At 36.3% G+C, this 16,758-nt stretch overlaps 1 long non-coding RNA gene across 3 annotated transcripts in view; it reads left to right on the top strand.

Moving 5' to 3' along the window:
• The window catches only part of LOC144297094 (uncharacterized), a 174,855-nt gene extending 163,416 nt beyond the window's left edge, over positions 1-11,439 (top strand). For all 3 annotated transcript variants that reach the window (XR_013364158.1, XR_013364157.1, XR_013364159.1), the window contains exons 6-9: positions 667-779; positions 4,794-5,156; positions 10,170-10,429; positions 11,103-11,439. This is a non-coding gene — a long non-coding RNA (uncharacterized LOC144297094). The remainder of the gene's footprint in view (positions 1-666; positions 780-4,793; positions 5,157-10,169; positions 10,430-11,102) is intronic.
• The last annotated feature ends 5,319 nt before the right edge of the window (positions 11,440-16,758 follow it).

The following is a 16,758-nucleotide window of genomic DNA, read 5'->3' as shown; positions in this document are numbered from 1 at the left end:
TTATTGTCTTCTGACTTCTTTTTCAGATGAGAAGTCAGTAGAGATGCTTATCATTGTTCTATGATATGTAATGTCATTTTCATTTTTCTCTAGTTGCTTTTAAAATATTCTGTTTTTCTTTCTTAATATTGCCCTGCATTATTCCGTATTTTGATTTATTGTTATCTTCCTTACCTACTAGAACCTAAACTCCACAAGGAAAGGGAATTTGTGTTTTTGCCTACTGTTCCATCTTCCTTGCCTAGAATAGAGTAGTACATAGTGGGTATTCAATTAATATTTCCTGATTAAAAGAAGGAATGAGAGATAGCCTCTGGGTCTCTATTTCCTTTATTCTACACTTGAAAAACTGAGATGAGAAACAGCTCTTATTGATTTTGACCAAAGACTCTTCTATACAGAACATTCATAGAGATAACAGATTTTAACTACCACCTAATCCGCACAAACACATATATTGGGATGGGGAGAGAAGGAAGAACTTTAAGTCACAGAAGTAAGTAATTTAAAAGATAACATCAGAGAATTCTGTTCTTAAGGTCTTAAGAAATTTTTTAAACTCCATAAATGGTTACCACTTTCCCTAGGAAGTTCCTGTCTTATCTACTGATTTCCCTCTTTCCCTCTCCTATCTCTCCATCCATATTCATGTTTTCTTCCCTCCAGTTGCATATCAACAGGAATTTCACCACTGAAGAAAGTAACATAGTCTTCACCTCCTAACAAATGAAAGTTATTAATGTTTCCTTGTGAGACACACTGGATCCCCTCAACTGCAGGTTAGTACTCATTATAATGCGTTTGCTTATTTAAGTCATAAAAAATTATCTCATTAATTTTGTTTTTCATGAAAATGTCATTTTGTCCCACTCTGCCAAGAATTTTTTTGGGTACAAATAATTTTTCCATTTACTATGGGAATGTGAGTGAGAATGAGAATGAGAAATATCTGTTGTTAATTAATGGAAATGGACTAGGTAATCCTAATCTGGGGGAATAAATTCCTTTGGTTACACTCAGCATTGACTGTTTTCTTATTAGGATAAAAAGAATATTAATCTCTGAATGGATTTCCTCCACACCAAGAGCAGTCATTTTCCTTTGCCAGTTTTAAAACACAACCATCTGTTCTATTTTTTAAAGATTTTATTTATTTATTTATTTATTTATTTATTTATTTATTTATTTTTATTTATTTATTTATTTATGAAACAGAGCATTCATGAGTGGGGGGAGGGGCTAAAGGAGAGGGAGAGAATCTCAAGCAGACTCCCCACTGAGCTCAGAGCCCTTCTCAGTGCTTGACCTTGTGATCCTGAGATCATGACCTGAGCCAAAATCAAGAGTTGGACACTTAACCAACTGAGCCACCCAGGTGCCTCAAAACACAGCCATCTATCCTATAGAATGCAAGTCCCTTGACTGCTTAGTTTATAATGTTAATTTTTATTGTTTTTATTCAATAATTCAAAAGTAAAACTCCTTTTTTCTCCACACTTCTTAAAATATAAATGTGGATGATTATTGTGTATTTGTATTTGGGTATTGGGGTACAAAGCTTCTGAGTGGGGACAGTGGGATCTAAGTGGGCTCCAGATTCTGAAGTAATGACACTTGAGGGTATGTTGCTGTGTTTTTCTTTTATTCCTTCTCCTTTTTGTTCTCGTCCTTTGTCTCTTTCTCCCTTTGTATATTTGGAAACTAAGGGTGAGCACAAAATGTATATTTTAGCTGTGGTTTGTGTCAGGGTAGGTCTTTCTATACAACTGAAAGTCCAAACATTGCCAGATTACTAGGATTTTATTTCTTTTTTTTCCTTAGAATTCTCAGAAACCATCCACATATATATATATATATATATATTTTTTTTTTCACCATGTTTTTCTTGTTCATTCAAATTCTCATTTTCTTCCCAGAGTAGATCTTAACATACGGGTGACCATAACAGGCTTTGCTTTTCCTTCCTTCCTCTTTACATTTTTTTTTTTTTATATATCCAATAGGCCCCCAAAAGAAGGTACACTAAATTTCTGTGTTAATTGCCTTCTGAATAGTGGGATCCTTTGGCACTGACATGGAAATGAGATGATCTGGTTTGAATTCTCCATTCTGCCTCTAATAAGCAGAGTGACCTTGAACAAGTGGCTTAAACTCGTTAAGAATGCTCATACTTATCCCTGTTATCTAATAAGGGTCAATAATATAATGGATGTGAATAAATTTTATAAAATGATTTGGATTGGAAAATCATAACTGATCATGGCAAAGTCACATCAAACCTGCATATACATGTTTTGGGATGTGATCTGACTCTACTTTGTTTAATGCTTACAAAAAAATCTGTTAACATATATTAAGGTTATAGAGGCTAAATATTAACAGAGAATAGAGTGGACCATGCAAGCAAATGGGAGATTTACAATACTGTATCTTTTCCTACAGGATATTTTGAATGCCCAGAGAGCTGTGTAGATTTCACAGACTTTGCTTTTATTCCTTCCATTAATCCAGCATTGAAGTTCCCATGATTTAGCATGAATAAAAATTACTGTATAATGTCATATATACAAAAATATGTATACTCTACTTTATGGATAATTTAAGGGATTTTCAAGGGTAATTTTGACTATGTAATTTTCGCCTTACATACTGAATTTAGAATTTAACTCTACATAAGATTGGACTCCCCATCATCCCTGTGCTCTGAAGGTGGCAAAAAAGAGAACTTTTATATTGCACAGGAAAATTCCTTGAAGAGAGCAAATACATTTTTTAAAACCTAGGCTAGCAGTGGTTTTGTAAGGCTGATACATTCAAGGAATGTAACACATTATTATCACTTACGTTTTTGTTTTCTGAGAATAGAGGTGTAGTTTTAGGACCCCAGAGAGAATCACTTTTGCATAAGTAGTGAATTTCATTATCTAAGACCTGTATTTTAACCACACCTACTAACTATGCTTTCCAGGTTGGCTCTCAGAGTGTAGGTCACAAAAGCTGAAACCATGCCTTCAAAGGCCAAACCAAGTGTTCTCCTATTAGAAACAAAAAGCTCCGTTTTTAATTCTTTCATTTTTTAACAGCCCAGCGGGCTTTCTTTGTTTTGTAAGAGTGGGTAGTTCGCTTTTCTCATGCTTGGAAATTATGCCACCCATTTATGTGTTCTCAAAGCAGGTTTTGAAATGGGTAAGAAAAGACAAGCCATGGCTATTTTGGTAGAAAATTGAGTGTAGTCCGGAGAAGGGGAAGAAAGGATCAAAGCTGTTAAGTAGTTGGATGTGTCCCTTCCTTTGTTGAGCCTTGCTTCTTGGTGACCCCATTTCACTTGAACAAGGAGAAGTCTCACACTAGCCTAATTCATAGGTGACAAGACAAAGCCTCTGCTATCTACTGTTGGGATTCTCACTTTTTACATGTGTGACCTAAAGTGGTGAATTTAGAAAAGTATTTGTTAGTTAATCTTCAGAGAGAGAGGGAGAGAAACAGAGACAGAGACAGAGAAGTAAAGCATATATCTCATAAATGGTACTTTTTTTTATGCCATTGTACCTCTTTACAAGAAAGGTATATGAATCTGTTTCTTGCTTCACTCAATATCATTGAAAATAGTTATTTTTGTTCACAGAGAAAGCAATCTATCAACCATCAGAAAGTTCATTTGAGGGAAAACTGCCCTACATAGAAAAATCATACGCTCCCTGAAGCAGCCCAGAGGGTGGGGTCCGTTTGTTGCCAGTGAGAGTTCCATATTCGGGGGACTTTGAATCCTGCACTCTGGGCTCCTATGGACAGAGATGATCAACCCTGAGGAAGAAAGGTAGCAGCTGTGCTGCCTTGTGACCAATTTTGAGAGCCACAGTTGAACAGTTTGCAAAATTTGGGAAGAAAATGCCCAGAATGAGATCTGAGTATTATAAATGGAAAGGGTTAAGAACAGATAATTTCTAGGTTCCTGCTGTGATCTTTGTCATAGCAAGTCTGAACACATTGGAGTTTTAATTCTCTGCTAGTGAGATAAAAATAAACTGTTTAACCTTTTAAATGCTGGTAATTTGGAGGGGTTTGCCATTTTTAGTTCTTTCAACACATAAGCTTCTGAAAAGCTAGGAGGATAGAAATGGCTAACTAACTAAATTTGGAACCTTAAAAAGGTCAGAGTAAATCTGGTGCTATCCTATCTTTTTTTTCCTTCTACAGAATGCATGTTGCATTCCTTAAAATTGTGAAAAAGATTGTAAAAAGGACAAGTAAAGACAAAACTTGAACTGTGAAATATTGTTGTAGGAGGAGATAAAAAAAGAATAAAATGTCTCAGGCTGATGATTTTTAGTGGATCTTGAAATTGGACTTTCATAATCCATTGTTTCTAGTTTGAGATGGTTGCTGGAATAGACAGTAGGAGTTTCTTAGAATGTTAATATTTTCCCCATTTTTAATAATCAGGGAATCATTTATGTTATAATCTTCCAGGCCTCCTTCTATTTAGAAAAATATTGGGTTTCTCCCCCTGCCCCCACCTTGCCTAGCTAGTGATAATTCCAGAAGATGTCGACTTCTCTACTGGAGTCTTCAGTTGTGAAGAAAATTGCCTATAACAGCATGGGCATTGAAGTGTACCCAGTGCAACATAGAATCACCAAGAAGTGGGAACTGCTTTTTGTGTATACTTGCTTTTATTTGAAGTGTGCAAAAAACATAGATGACATGGTTTCTTTCCTTAAGGATTTATAATCTAATTAAGCAGATTAAAAAAAAAAACGCAATGAACTGACTGCAAAATCTTCTCTTGGCAGCATGGATAAGAAGACATTTGTTACAAGAATGCAGGGTAAAGGAAGACTTGCAGTCGGTGATCTGTGCGGGTAGACAGAGGGCATGGATCAGCCCCCCAGCCTTGTGTCTGAGTGCATCCCATCATCCACTCGGTGCACAGATCACTTTCATTTCTTTGAATAGACTCCCTAGTCTCTCCTGCTTTGCTTGTGCTCCTGTTGTCACAGTTGCTTCGAATGCTTTCCCTCACATTCTGCCTGTTGAAACTACTCCTCAGTCATCTCACTCTGCATGTCTACGCTAGAACTGATCTTAATCCAACTTGTGTTGCTGTCACTTGCATATGTGTCTTTCCTTCACACCACACTCTGAGTCTCTTGAAGGTAGGATTGTTCTTTTACTTAGCTTTCTATCTCATCTGCTTATTAGGGGCCCATACATATTTACTGAAATAAATGGAATTGGGTGATCTATGAAGAAAGGGAGTAACATCTCCAAAATGGTTTGAGGGTCGAAGTGAAAAAATCTAGGGGTCTCTTTGTGTCACAATGGGAAAACTGAAGAGGAGATTCTGGATTCAGTGTAAATTCCAGTGCTGAGGGGTACTTAGTGACACCATCCCAAGGGACTGTGCCCGTGGGCCTCAATAAAGAGTCATATTGAGGCTGAGACACACTAGACTTACTAATGATCAGGGCATGTAATTGAACTTTTCTGTGGAAGCTTCCAAGGTTTTAACTTTAAGAAAAATACTTTTCTTGGATTTGTGACTCTGTGATTTGAGAGATAAACGGGATATCATTATCCTGTTTTCCTTATGTCAGCATATTTTTCCTAGTCTATTTTAATGGGATTTTAAATAAAATTACCGGGAGAGACAACAGTCAGCTTCTCTCTTGTGAAACTTGGACTCTGTCCTCTGGAAGCAGTAAACATGGAGGAACAAGGAAAGGACCTAGTTCACAGTGAGTGTTAGATTTAAGTATTAGGTCTTCTTGTTTCCCCAATGAATTCCTTTCCTGTTTTCTCTGCTTTATTCCTTTTCATGTTCAACATGGCTTTTTCATTTGGCATTCATACCCAATGAGGGAATTGAAGGAGCTGCTAAAATATGGTCATTTCTTTTGTAGCTTCTTCCTTGATATCTCTTCATTTTTATTACAAGATGAATGAAATTAAATAACTGAAAACTTGCTTTCTCTGGAAATGGCGATTTCTAATAGTGTAATTCCCTGAGTTTCTTTTCCTTCTATTAAGAAAACCTCTAGCCGTGGGATGTGTGGGTGGCTCAGTCGGTTAAGCATCCAACTCTTGGTTTTGGCTCAGGTCATGATCTCAGGGTCCTGGGATCAAGGCCTCCACTGAGTGTGGAGGCTGCTTGTCCCTCTCCCTCTGTTTCTCCTCCTGTGCTTTCTCTCTCTTTCCCTCTCTCAAATAAATAAATAAATAAATAAATAGATTTTTAAAGAAAGAAAACCTCTAGGCCCTGCTATCACTTGCATCTTCTTCTCTGAGTCTAGGAATTACTCTTTAAAAAACTCTTAGTTGAATAAAAATAAGAGTAGACAAACAGGCTTTTCCTCTGGTAGAGATATTCTCCATGGGATGAGGGACATGTACCTGGCCAGTCTTTCTGTATTGGTTGGTCCACTCTCTTAGCCTGAGCTTCAAGGAAGCTGAGATAATTTTGACTGCCTTTATGTATTTTACCTAATGAGCTGGCAAACTGGTTTCATCTTAGTGGGTTTTCCTTGGACTAACTAAAAAAGGATGATTTAATTACCTTTATTCTTTTTCAAATGAGAGATACACATGCTGATTCTTCCACATGAGTGCTTTTTAATTTTCAACACAGGTCATTCACATTGCTCAGTTTCTTATGCCTTTGGTAAAAATCCACTCGGATTTATCTTTTTTTTTTTAAATATACAATCTTTGGCAGTACTGAGTTTTTTCCACATTTGAAATCAAAGTAAGAAAATGCCTTTGGGATTCCTGGCTTCAGAGAAGAACTAGGGCACATTCATACAAGAGCCAACATTTCAGTAATGCTAATGAATTTCTCTTACTAGAAATTATTTTCATGGCAGTAAATATAACTCTCTTACCTTGTTCCAAGGCTGATACCTATTATCAGCTTTGAAGGATTATTATCAAAGAAAAAGATTTATTTTGCAACAAAATTGAGTAGAGATGCAGTTGGGGTGATCAAATGACTCCTGGATTATACTAAGCCATTATCTAACTGTCTCCTATAATTCTCCACAGCATACACCATTGGAAACATTGTTTAACAGAACATTAACTACAATCTTGCTACTGCCAAGTGTTCTAGATGCATCCAGGTAGTCTATAATTAATGCACCTGCAGAGCTACACAAAGGACTTCGTACGCTGTCCATTTCAGTGTAAAGCAGCTGGAATAGCACCTGCACAATTGGTGCAGCTCAGGACAAACACCAAAAGGCCAAGTTCTAACTAGAAAGCTTAATCCTTTTCAGCATGGACTGACTAGCTTGAGATTTCTTTCAAAAGAGTAGTATTTATTCTATGAAAGTAAAAAGTAGGATGTGGTGAGGGTTAAAAGAGGATAGGGAATCTGGTGCCTGAGTATTGGTTGTATTAGTTAGAGAATTAGTAAAGAGGTGAAAGGGGAACTGAGTCAAGGAGATTAGGAAACAGGTAAAGGATACTAGGCCCAAGATGCTGGAGGAGTTTCCAGAAATGATAGTGACTTATTCCAAGCTACATTCAGATGGCTGCACAGAGGAGTTTTCAGTGACTACCAGGGAAATGTAAAACTAAACCAAACCAAACCCAAACCCTTAAAGATCATATTCATTTTACTTTTTATCCCTAGTTCTCAAATTACTAGGTTACATACTTTTTGTGGAAACTTTAAGAGCATTTCATTGGGAAACTCAAGGTAATTTTGTAACTCTGTAGTGTTCTCCATTTATATGATATTGACTATGTGGAGGACCCACATACATTTATCTTGTTTCATCCTCATACCAACCCTGAAAAGTAGGCTCAGAAAGTGTAAATTACTTGCACATTTAAATGCATGGGAGGAGAGTTGCCAACTAAGATGATCCTATCTGACTTCAAAGCCAGTGCTCTCCAACTTCCAACTGTACCATTTTGCCCCTGTTTATTGGGTCCTGATCATATAACCTCTCCTTTCCTCAGTGTGTTGCCACACTCAACCTGCCTCAGGCCTTTGTATCTGCCATTCTTCCTGCATTGAGTGCTTTCCACAGCCCTTCATATGCCTGAGTTTTTGTTCATTCAGATTTCAGCTTAAATGTCTCCTTTCTATACACTGCCTTTCCTAAAACCTGCATTATCGCCTCCCAAAGCTTCCTGTTTTATGGCCTTCATAGCACTTACCACAGTCTGAGATTTTCCTCTTTATATGTATGCTGTCTAACTTTGCAAGAATGTAAGTTCTCAGAAGACAGAGATTTTCCTTTTCTTGGTCACTACTGCCTAACCCAGGTAGGGCAGAGCTTGCTATGGAGTAAGCACTAAATAATTATACATGGGATTAATAAAGAATAAGCCTAATTCTTGGGAAGTACCTTGACATTCAGAGGAGTGATAACCTATTAATAAAAGAGCTAATTTGCCATCAGAGGTAGGATAACAATTCAAGTTCTAACTTTGGTAATAAATATACAATGGGATGACAGAGAGGGAAGGATGGATGAAAGAGAACAAGATTTACAGTGAGCAAAAATAAATAATAAAAGTAAGTAATATATTTAACAAATGTTTATTGAGTACACACAAGGATAGGATGACTATATGTCTTTTTTAAGGATATTGGTTTCTACATAATTATTTAAAATGTCCCCTTTCAATCTTGAAAGTGTTCTTGCTTAGGTGATAAAGCATATTGTCTTAACTGTGGCTCAGCACTGTACTAGGCAGTGAGGATGCTGCAGTGTACTAGACAGTCCTTGATGTCATGGAGCTTATAAGCCAGTAGAGGAGATATATACATCAAACCAATAATCCACCAAAAGTAAGATCCAAGAGTGAGAAGTGCTCTGCTTTTTAGTTTTCAAAGCACCTTCATGTGCATAATCTCATTTTATCCTCCCATCAATTCCATGACGTAGAATACTTATAATCACTTTTTAAAGGAAGAGGAAACTGTTGCTCAGATGTTAAGTGACTTGGTCAAGGCTAATTAGCAGCAGAGCTAGGACATGAACTCAATCAGGAAAATGCCTGTATTCGAGGGAGACTTTAGACTTTGTTCCAAAGAGTAAAGGAATAAGAAAAATGCTAATTTTTATCTTACTTAATGAGACTTAGAGTCTTTCCAGACATTTTTGGAATTCCTCTCACTGATATCATCTTGAGGCAACTCAGTGCCACCTCTGCAGATTTCTCTAGTAGAAAAAGACAATTATTTTGGAAAGGATTTCCTGTGTACTTATTTTCAGTAGTATTGTTTTTCCTTGTTCAATCTGGTCTGGAATCTCCATCTCTGCAGTTTACTGTATAAACAGCAAATAATTGTAGCTAGGAGCTAAAGTGCTGGTCTCCAAAGATAGGCTTCCAGTGAATCATGCTTCTCACCATTTACTCTCTCCTGTTATCCCCTTCCCTCAAATCTGGGTGGGCTCTGTGACTGGCTTTTGACCAATAGAATGTAGTAGAGGTGATCCTGCAAGCCTAGGTAGAAAGAAACTTTCCAGCTTCTCCTTGGGCCTCTTGGATTGTTCACACAGGAAGAAACCAGCTGCTGCTATGTACAAAAAAAAAAAAAAAAAAAAAAAAAAATCTGATGATCTTAAGACTATGATGCTGTGAGGAAGCCCAAGCTATCCACATTGAGAGACTGTGGATACAGAGAAAGAAAGAAGCACATACAGCCCTTAGCAATTCTAGCCATCCCTGCTGAGGTGCTAAATTTGTGAGTGAAAAGCCATTTTAGATGTCCAGCCTAGTTCTGTGTTCATTTGACTCCAGCCCCAGCTGCCATCTGATTATAACTGCTTGAGAGACCTCAAGTGAGAGCACTCATTGAGTCCAGGACCTGAGAAGAATTAAAATAAATTTTTGATTTTAGCCACTAAATTTTGAAGGCAGCAATAGATACCAGAACAACAGTACAGACTCAAGAGCCAATTGGTTTGGTCCCAATCCTGCCTCAGAGACATGCTGGCTTTGTGATCTTGGGCAGGGCACCTAACACTTTGTGCCTTAGTTTCCTCATTGGTGAAGGCGTGTCGTGATAGCACCTACCCTATGGTTTGTTGCAGGGATCGGTTTAATTTATGATACAAAAAAGCAGAGCTTGACAATAGGAAGCATTCAATAAATGTTAGTTATTATTACTATTAACTGAATGTCTGGATAAGTCTTACTAATCTATTCAGATCTGTTTTTCTTACATGCTTCATTGTTGTTGAGGGCAACAACCACATTCGCATGCTTCTGAGTCACTTGGGAACAAAAGCAAGGACTGGATTCTAATATCAAAAACCAATATTAGGAAGAAAATTCCTCTCTGAGGAACTCCTCCTAGGAGATCCCTCATCTTGAAAATATGGAAAATAATCATCCTTACCACACAAGGTTGCTGTGCGTTTAGATGAATTAGTGAATGTAAGAACCTGAAAACAGTACCGGCCTCTGAGTAAGTACTCTGTATATTTTGTCCATTAGTACTATCACTACCTTTTCTCTCATACCTCTCTCCCCAGGAACTGCCTTAGGATTTTCCCACCATTCATTAGAGACCAAATGGCCTTCATAAATGCTCTGGCTACTGATTCTGAGTTTTATATGGACTGCAAAGCGGCTCCTCATGCTGTTTTTAAGTTCCTTGACCTCCGTAAGCTCTTTTTAGTGATGCTCAGAAGCTGGAACAGTTGAGTTTCAGATATAGATTGGAGAGCTTCCTTACGAACTCCAATAAAATAGCTCAGAGTTTGGCTCTCACTTTTAAATACTATGCAGATGGCGCTGAACCCCAGCCAAACTGGCGGCAACTTGATTTCCTCTGGTGAGTGCTGGTGGGGTGTCTACAGGATGGCATTCATTCTCATCTCTTGTCCCCTTTCTCTCTTTCTCTGTCTTTCCCCTCCCCCCACATCTCTACTCCTTACACACACACACACACACACACACACACACCCCGTATTTTTCCTTTAAGCCTGAGTATTTTTTATAATGACATGGCCAGCAATAATTAATAAAGTCATTGGTTTCCTGCCTGAACTTGTACTTATGTTAGCTATTTCAACGTGTGGAAATTTTCACTTCAGCGCCAGATCAATAGCGTCCCCTTTGTGATTCCCCACTGCCAGGAGAGAAAATGTTCGCAAAAGGAGATCTAAGGAGCTTCCTACCAATTTAGAAGAGACAGAAGAAAGGACACTCTGTGCCAGCTGTGAAAGAAGCTCTTATATGCTGATAGGAATGTTATGAAATATCTGTAAATTTGGAGCTTGTTTTCTTGAGCTGTAAAACCTAACTGCATGGAGTGGATTTTTGAACACTCTTAAAATAAACATAAACTAAGCTTTGATAAAGGGACCCTTTTTGGGGGTTTGATTTACTGTTATAACAGTATAATATTTGTATATGTAAAAATGTCAAAAAGTCCAAGAAAACAGTAATTGAATAAACTAGATATAAATGTGATCTTTTAGTCTTATTCTGTTTGTGAAATTACAGAATATCAAATCTGAAATATAGTTTGAGGGATGATCTAATGTTTTCTCTCATTTTGTTTGAAAATATTATACATTTTTTAAAATATGGCTTTGGAGTAGCTTCGGTTCTACCACTCCACCTCTTTGTTGCTTAAAATCCCTGAAGCTCAGTTTCCACATCTGTGAAATGAGCATTATAATTTTTACCTTGTTGTGACCTTTAGAAACAAGGAACATAGAGTGCTTAGCATCCCATTTTGCACAATGCAAGTGCTCAGGAAATAGCTCTGTTCATTTTCTCTGGCAAATGGACCAGCCCAGAATTATATTGTGTTGACAGTTTTCTGTGTCTAAGCAAAAATGTTATGATTTAAAATTATTTCTTTAATTTTGAAAAAATAAGTTTTATCAAAGTAACATGAACATTGTAACAAATAGTATAGAGGTGCATACCATTCAAAGCAATAATCACAGCATTTCCAGGCTCATTCTGAAGAGGCAAAGTCAACCATTTTCATTTTAAGATTTCTATTATCATCTTTTATTATCTTTTCTATTTATCATCATCTCTGGATAATATTTCTTTACATTTCTTTATTTCTTATCGACTATATGTCACATCCCCCTGAACACCTTCTGCTAAAGTCACATATTTATATCATTGCATATTGATTTGTCTTCTCCTGTTTCTATTCTCAATATTTTAATAATGCATTACTATATATATATTCTGTTAGCTATATTTATAACTTCAAAAATATAGTAAAACTCCTATGTCTTGTTTCACTAACTTTTTTCTTTAAAGATTTATTTATTTTTGAGAGAGAGAGAGAGAGCAGAATGGGAGAAGCAGCAGTAGAGGGAGAGAAAGAATCCCAAGCAGATCCCTGCCGAGCACAGAGCCTGCCACAGCCTTGATCTCCCAGCCCTGAGATCATGACCTGAGCTGAAATCAAAAGTCAGATGTTTAACTAACTGAGCCACCCAGGTGCCCCTTGTTTCAGTAATTTTTGACAATATTTCCTCATTCTCCAAATGGAAAGATGGGGGTTATTTTGCCTCTAGCTGAGACATCATGCATTCTGTCAACTATACTTTTACTTCTCCATTGTCAGGGTTGTTAACATTTATATTTTATTTGTAAACATAGCCAAGAATTCTGGGCTTTGTCTGTAGTTGATTTAAAATTTGAAAACCAAAAATTTTATGTATGTATATACACACATCAATAATAATTAAATAATAATTATATGTATAATTATAATCATATATACTTAGTTATATAATTATAATGAATTATATATTTATATATAAATAAACATATAAAATATTATATATATATATTATTGTGACTCTGTACATATTGTACATATTGTTTCCTCCTCGGCCAGTTTGCTAAGGTGACATTTGCAGGTCCAATGTCCCAAACCAGGAGAATGTTGCAAGCATCAAGATAAAGTGGATTTTCTTTTCTTATAGCCCATCAATAACCATATTTTGGTTTAATATTTAAGAGAGATTCTCATAAGACTTTTTGACATTCAACGAAGTTTTGATTTTATCTTTTTTGGAGATTTTACTTTTATTGATTTTTAAGATAATCCATGCTCTTATTTATTCTTTTTTTTTTTTTTCAGATTTTATCTATTTATTCATGAGAAACAAAGAGAGAGGCAGAGACATAGGCAGAGGGAGAAGTAGGCTCCCTTCAAGGAGGCCAATGTGGGGATCCGGACCGGGGATCACTCTCTGAGCCGAAGGCAGATGCTCAACCACGAAGCCACTCAAGTGCCCTACTCTTCATATTTTATGAAGACTACCCTCCTTCTTCTTCTCTGCCAGGTTCTTCTTCAGTCTAGCTACATTACCATTTTTCAGGATTGCTGTACTCTTCTAGCTAGATCTACAATCTACTTTTTTAATTTGCTGAACAGTATCTTCAGTTATCTTTCTAAAAAAATTTTAAGGGCGCTATATTTTCTGAACCTGTGCATATATGCAAATGTATTTACCCTCCACTCCCTTTCCTCAATTGATAATTTAGCTGGGTATGGAATCCTAGATTGGGAATAATTTTCCTTTGAAATTTTAAAGAGATTTTCTTTCTTTCACTGGTGTGTTCAGTTTTTCAGGCATGTGTTTAGGTGTGGGCTTTTGATCATTTAATATGCTGGACACTTAGTATATAAGTTTAAACTGCAGTCTTGTGACTGTATTTAGTCAGGCTTATGACTATATTTAGACAATTTTACCAATCATCCCTTTTGTTTTTCTGTGCTATATTCTCTAATAATTCCTTGACTTCATTACTTAGTTTCCTTATTGAATTTTTAAATTTCTCCAATTAATTTTCATTTAGAGAGCTCTTTCTTGGTCTCTGAGCTTTTTTTCACTGCTAACACCATTCTTTTTTTCATGGATACAATGTCTGTCCAAATATCTGAATATTTATTTGATTTTATAGAATTTCTTCTGTTTTCTGAATTATCTCTATGGAGGCTGTTCACCTTAGTCTTTTCCTTTCATGCTACTGTTACTTATTCTCCTCATATGCTTTGTTTTGCCCACCATATTTTAAGAACTATCTGTAAAATGGTGTGGGTTTCCTTTACTCTCTTATATGTAAGACAGTTTTCCCATTAAGTGTATGCCATAACTGGCAATTCTATGTGAAGTGGGATAGAGGTGGGTTAGATACGTCCTTTAGAAAACTTCATTTTAGAATAAGTGGACAAAGAGCCTTATTGGCAAGTTGAAGGCTTTCCAAATTCCAGAAGAAGTGCTATTTCTTTGGGGGGACTAATATCCTCATTTGAATCCTTAGCTTTCTTCAGATATCTTCTGCTGCTTATTTACAGAGCTCTCTCTTTGGCCTAAAAGTAAATGTCTGTTGCATAAAGAAACCACTATTTAATTCTCTGTTTGGGGATCCCTGGGTGGCGCAGTGGTTTAGTGCCTGACTTTGGCCCAGGGTACGATCCTGGAGACCCAGGATCGAATCCCACGTCAGGCTCCCGGTGCATGGAGCCTGCTTCTCCCTCTGCCTATGTCTCTGCCTCTCTCTCTCTCTCACTGTGTGTCTATCATAAATAAATAAAATAAAAAAAGACTATTTAATTCTCTGTTTTTAGCCTCATTCATGCTTTTTTTCCTCCAGAGAATCTTTCAGTCCTGAATTGAAAATCTGCCTAGTGTTCCAATGCGTAGATCAACATCCACCTTCTCTAAAGCCCTGAAGATTCTCTTGGCTCTAGTTTTTCTCCATTGTTTCAGTTAAAAAAAAAAAATCTGTTATATCACATGTTTTCTCAGGGAATATGTTTGGCCATAGTATGTGCCCACTTTATCTCCTTAAATTGGTATGAGGCATAGGGGATTAATGTTTTAACACTTAATCCAGTATTTTGAAAGGATGTATTGACAGTTACCTAAATAATATTTTCACAAGGTTAAATAACTAATTCCTTTGACTTTTATTCACAAGGCATATGATCTAAACTTAATTTTTTCTCTTTATTTTCTCCAGCTTTTTGAGTTATTATATTTAAAGTACAATGTATCAATATGGAGCTATAAAACAAGTTGAAATTTTTATAGAGAAAATGATTAATTTCTAAACCTTATAGATCAATAATTGAAGATATATGTGCACTTATCTGAATCTATATATAAAAAGTTTATTTTCATAAGAATGCTGACATAAGAATTGTAATGTCTGACAAAATTGCCACCAGCTAGTAAAGACATAATGGTGGGTTGTACTGAATTTGAAATTTCATAAATACTAAGAGAAAAAAGAAAGAACTCCATTGGCCAAATCCATGTATAAAGCAGATGAAATACCTATTAAATAGAAGTATGAATAGACTAATACAAAACCCAATATAAATTTGTCATCTCCCTTTTATTGCTTCTATTACTGATAAAAGCAGATTTTAAAATTGATATATGACATGGTTAGGAGATTTAAGTATTCTTTGAAAACTCAGTACTTCGTGAGGGAAACTTTTTATGACAGCTGAGTTAACATTTTCTAGCGATAGGAGTTCTGAGAAATATCTAGTTAAACTTCTTCATGATGATGGGATATAAAAAGGAAAATAACATAAGTGTTATCAGTAGTTTTAAATTAACATGATACTATTTTCTCTTATTCTCTGGATTTTAATCCCTTAGGTAATCAGTTAAAATTCTCCAAGCCTGAGCTGTTTGGTGACTCTATTTTTCATAGCAAAGCTTCCAAGGATTGAGTTTTCAGAAAACGACACCTAAGATTACCTGGATCTAGTTCATGCTTCTCATTTTACAGATAGCCAAGGGAGAGATTCAGTGGAAGTTATGGCCCCTCTGTTACACAATAATTCAGCAAGACTGGAAATCTGTTATTTAGGAAATAATTTTAGCTTGCCGCTGAGGTTACAGAGCAATAAATGGCTCCTTTCTGGAACCTTAAAGTTTACCCAGCACATTTATGTGGTCATTTTTTTGCCCTGTGTACTTATGTATAAGTTAAATCATCATGACTGTATCACATTTACATTAAACCTCTTTCTTATTTCCCTATTTTTTAAAAGTACTTATTCTTTCTCTCCTTTATGATCTCTGTTTCTGTTTTCATTTCTCTTGTCTCTCCTCTCTCCCCTTAGCTGCCGCCTGTGCTGAAGACATTTGAAATATTTCTGTGAAGTTTTTTCAGGGCAAGAGGAAAAAAAAAATCTAGGGTTAAATATTTGCCTTTATTTTAAATGAAAAGAACAGACTTCTTTTCAAATTGGTACTTTGTTAGTGATAACGTACCATGAAAAATTCACATATTTTTATTTGTTACATAAGGTTTAAATGACAGAGTCAAGTTTGAGTTTCACATATTTCACATATTTTAGCTATTGGAATTGCTAGTCTATTCAAGTTCCAAAAAAAAAAAAATTATAGAATACTAAAATGAAAAGACCTTATCCTATCATGGTTTATATTTCAGATTTGACAAAGTCACGAATGTCTTTCTCTTATAAAGTTACCCACGCTTGAGCATTCCAAATATAACTTATAGAAAGGTGGAGAAACAGATTGTAGTTAATACAAATAGATAGTACAAACAAACCAACAAGCAAACCATCGAACAAATGAAAACAGATCCGAGCAAAGGAAAATATATCCTACACCACCCATAGGTAAACATTGCCTGAGTCTGTTACCGGAGACAGTTCTGTCACTGTGTTGGGGGCAAGCACCAGAGAGCAGGGGGAAAAGGTTGGTGTAGAGGAAAGAGCAGGGATCTAGCCTGGACTTTGGCCCTTGGCCACTGCTT

Source organism: Canis aureus, chromosome 25 (assembly GCF_053574225.1).
Source record: "Canis aureus isolate CA01 chromosome 25, VMU_Caureus_v.1.0, whole genome shotgun sequence".
Taxonomy (NCBI): Eukaryota; Metazoa; Chordata; class Mammalia; order Carnivora; family Canidae; genus Canis; species Canis aureus.
Note: the sequence above shows the minus strand (reverse complement) of the source record. Positions and strands in the feature narration are given on the sequence as shown.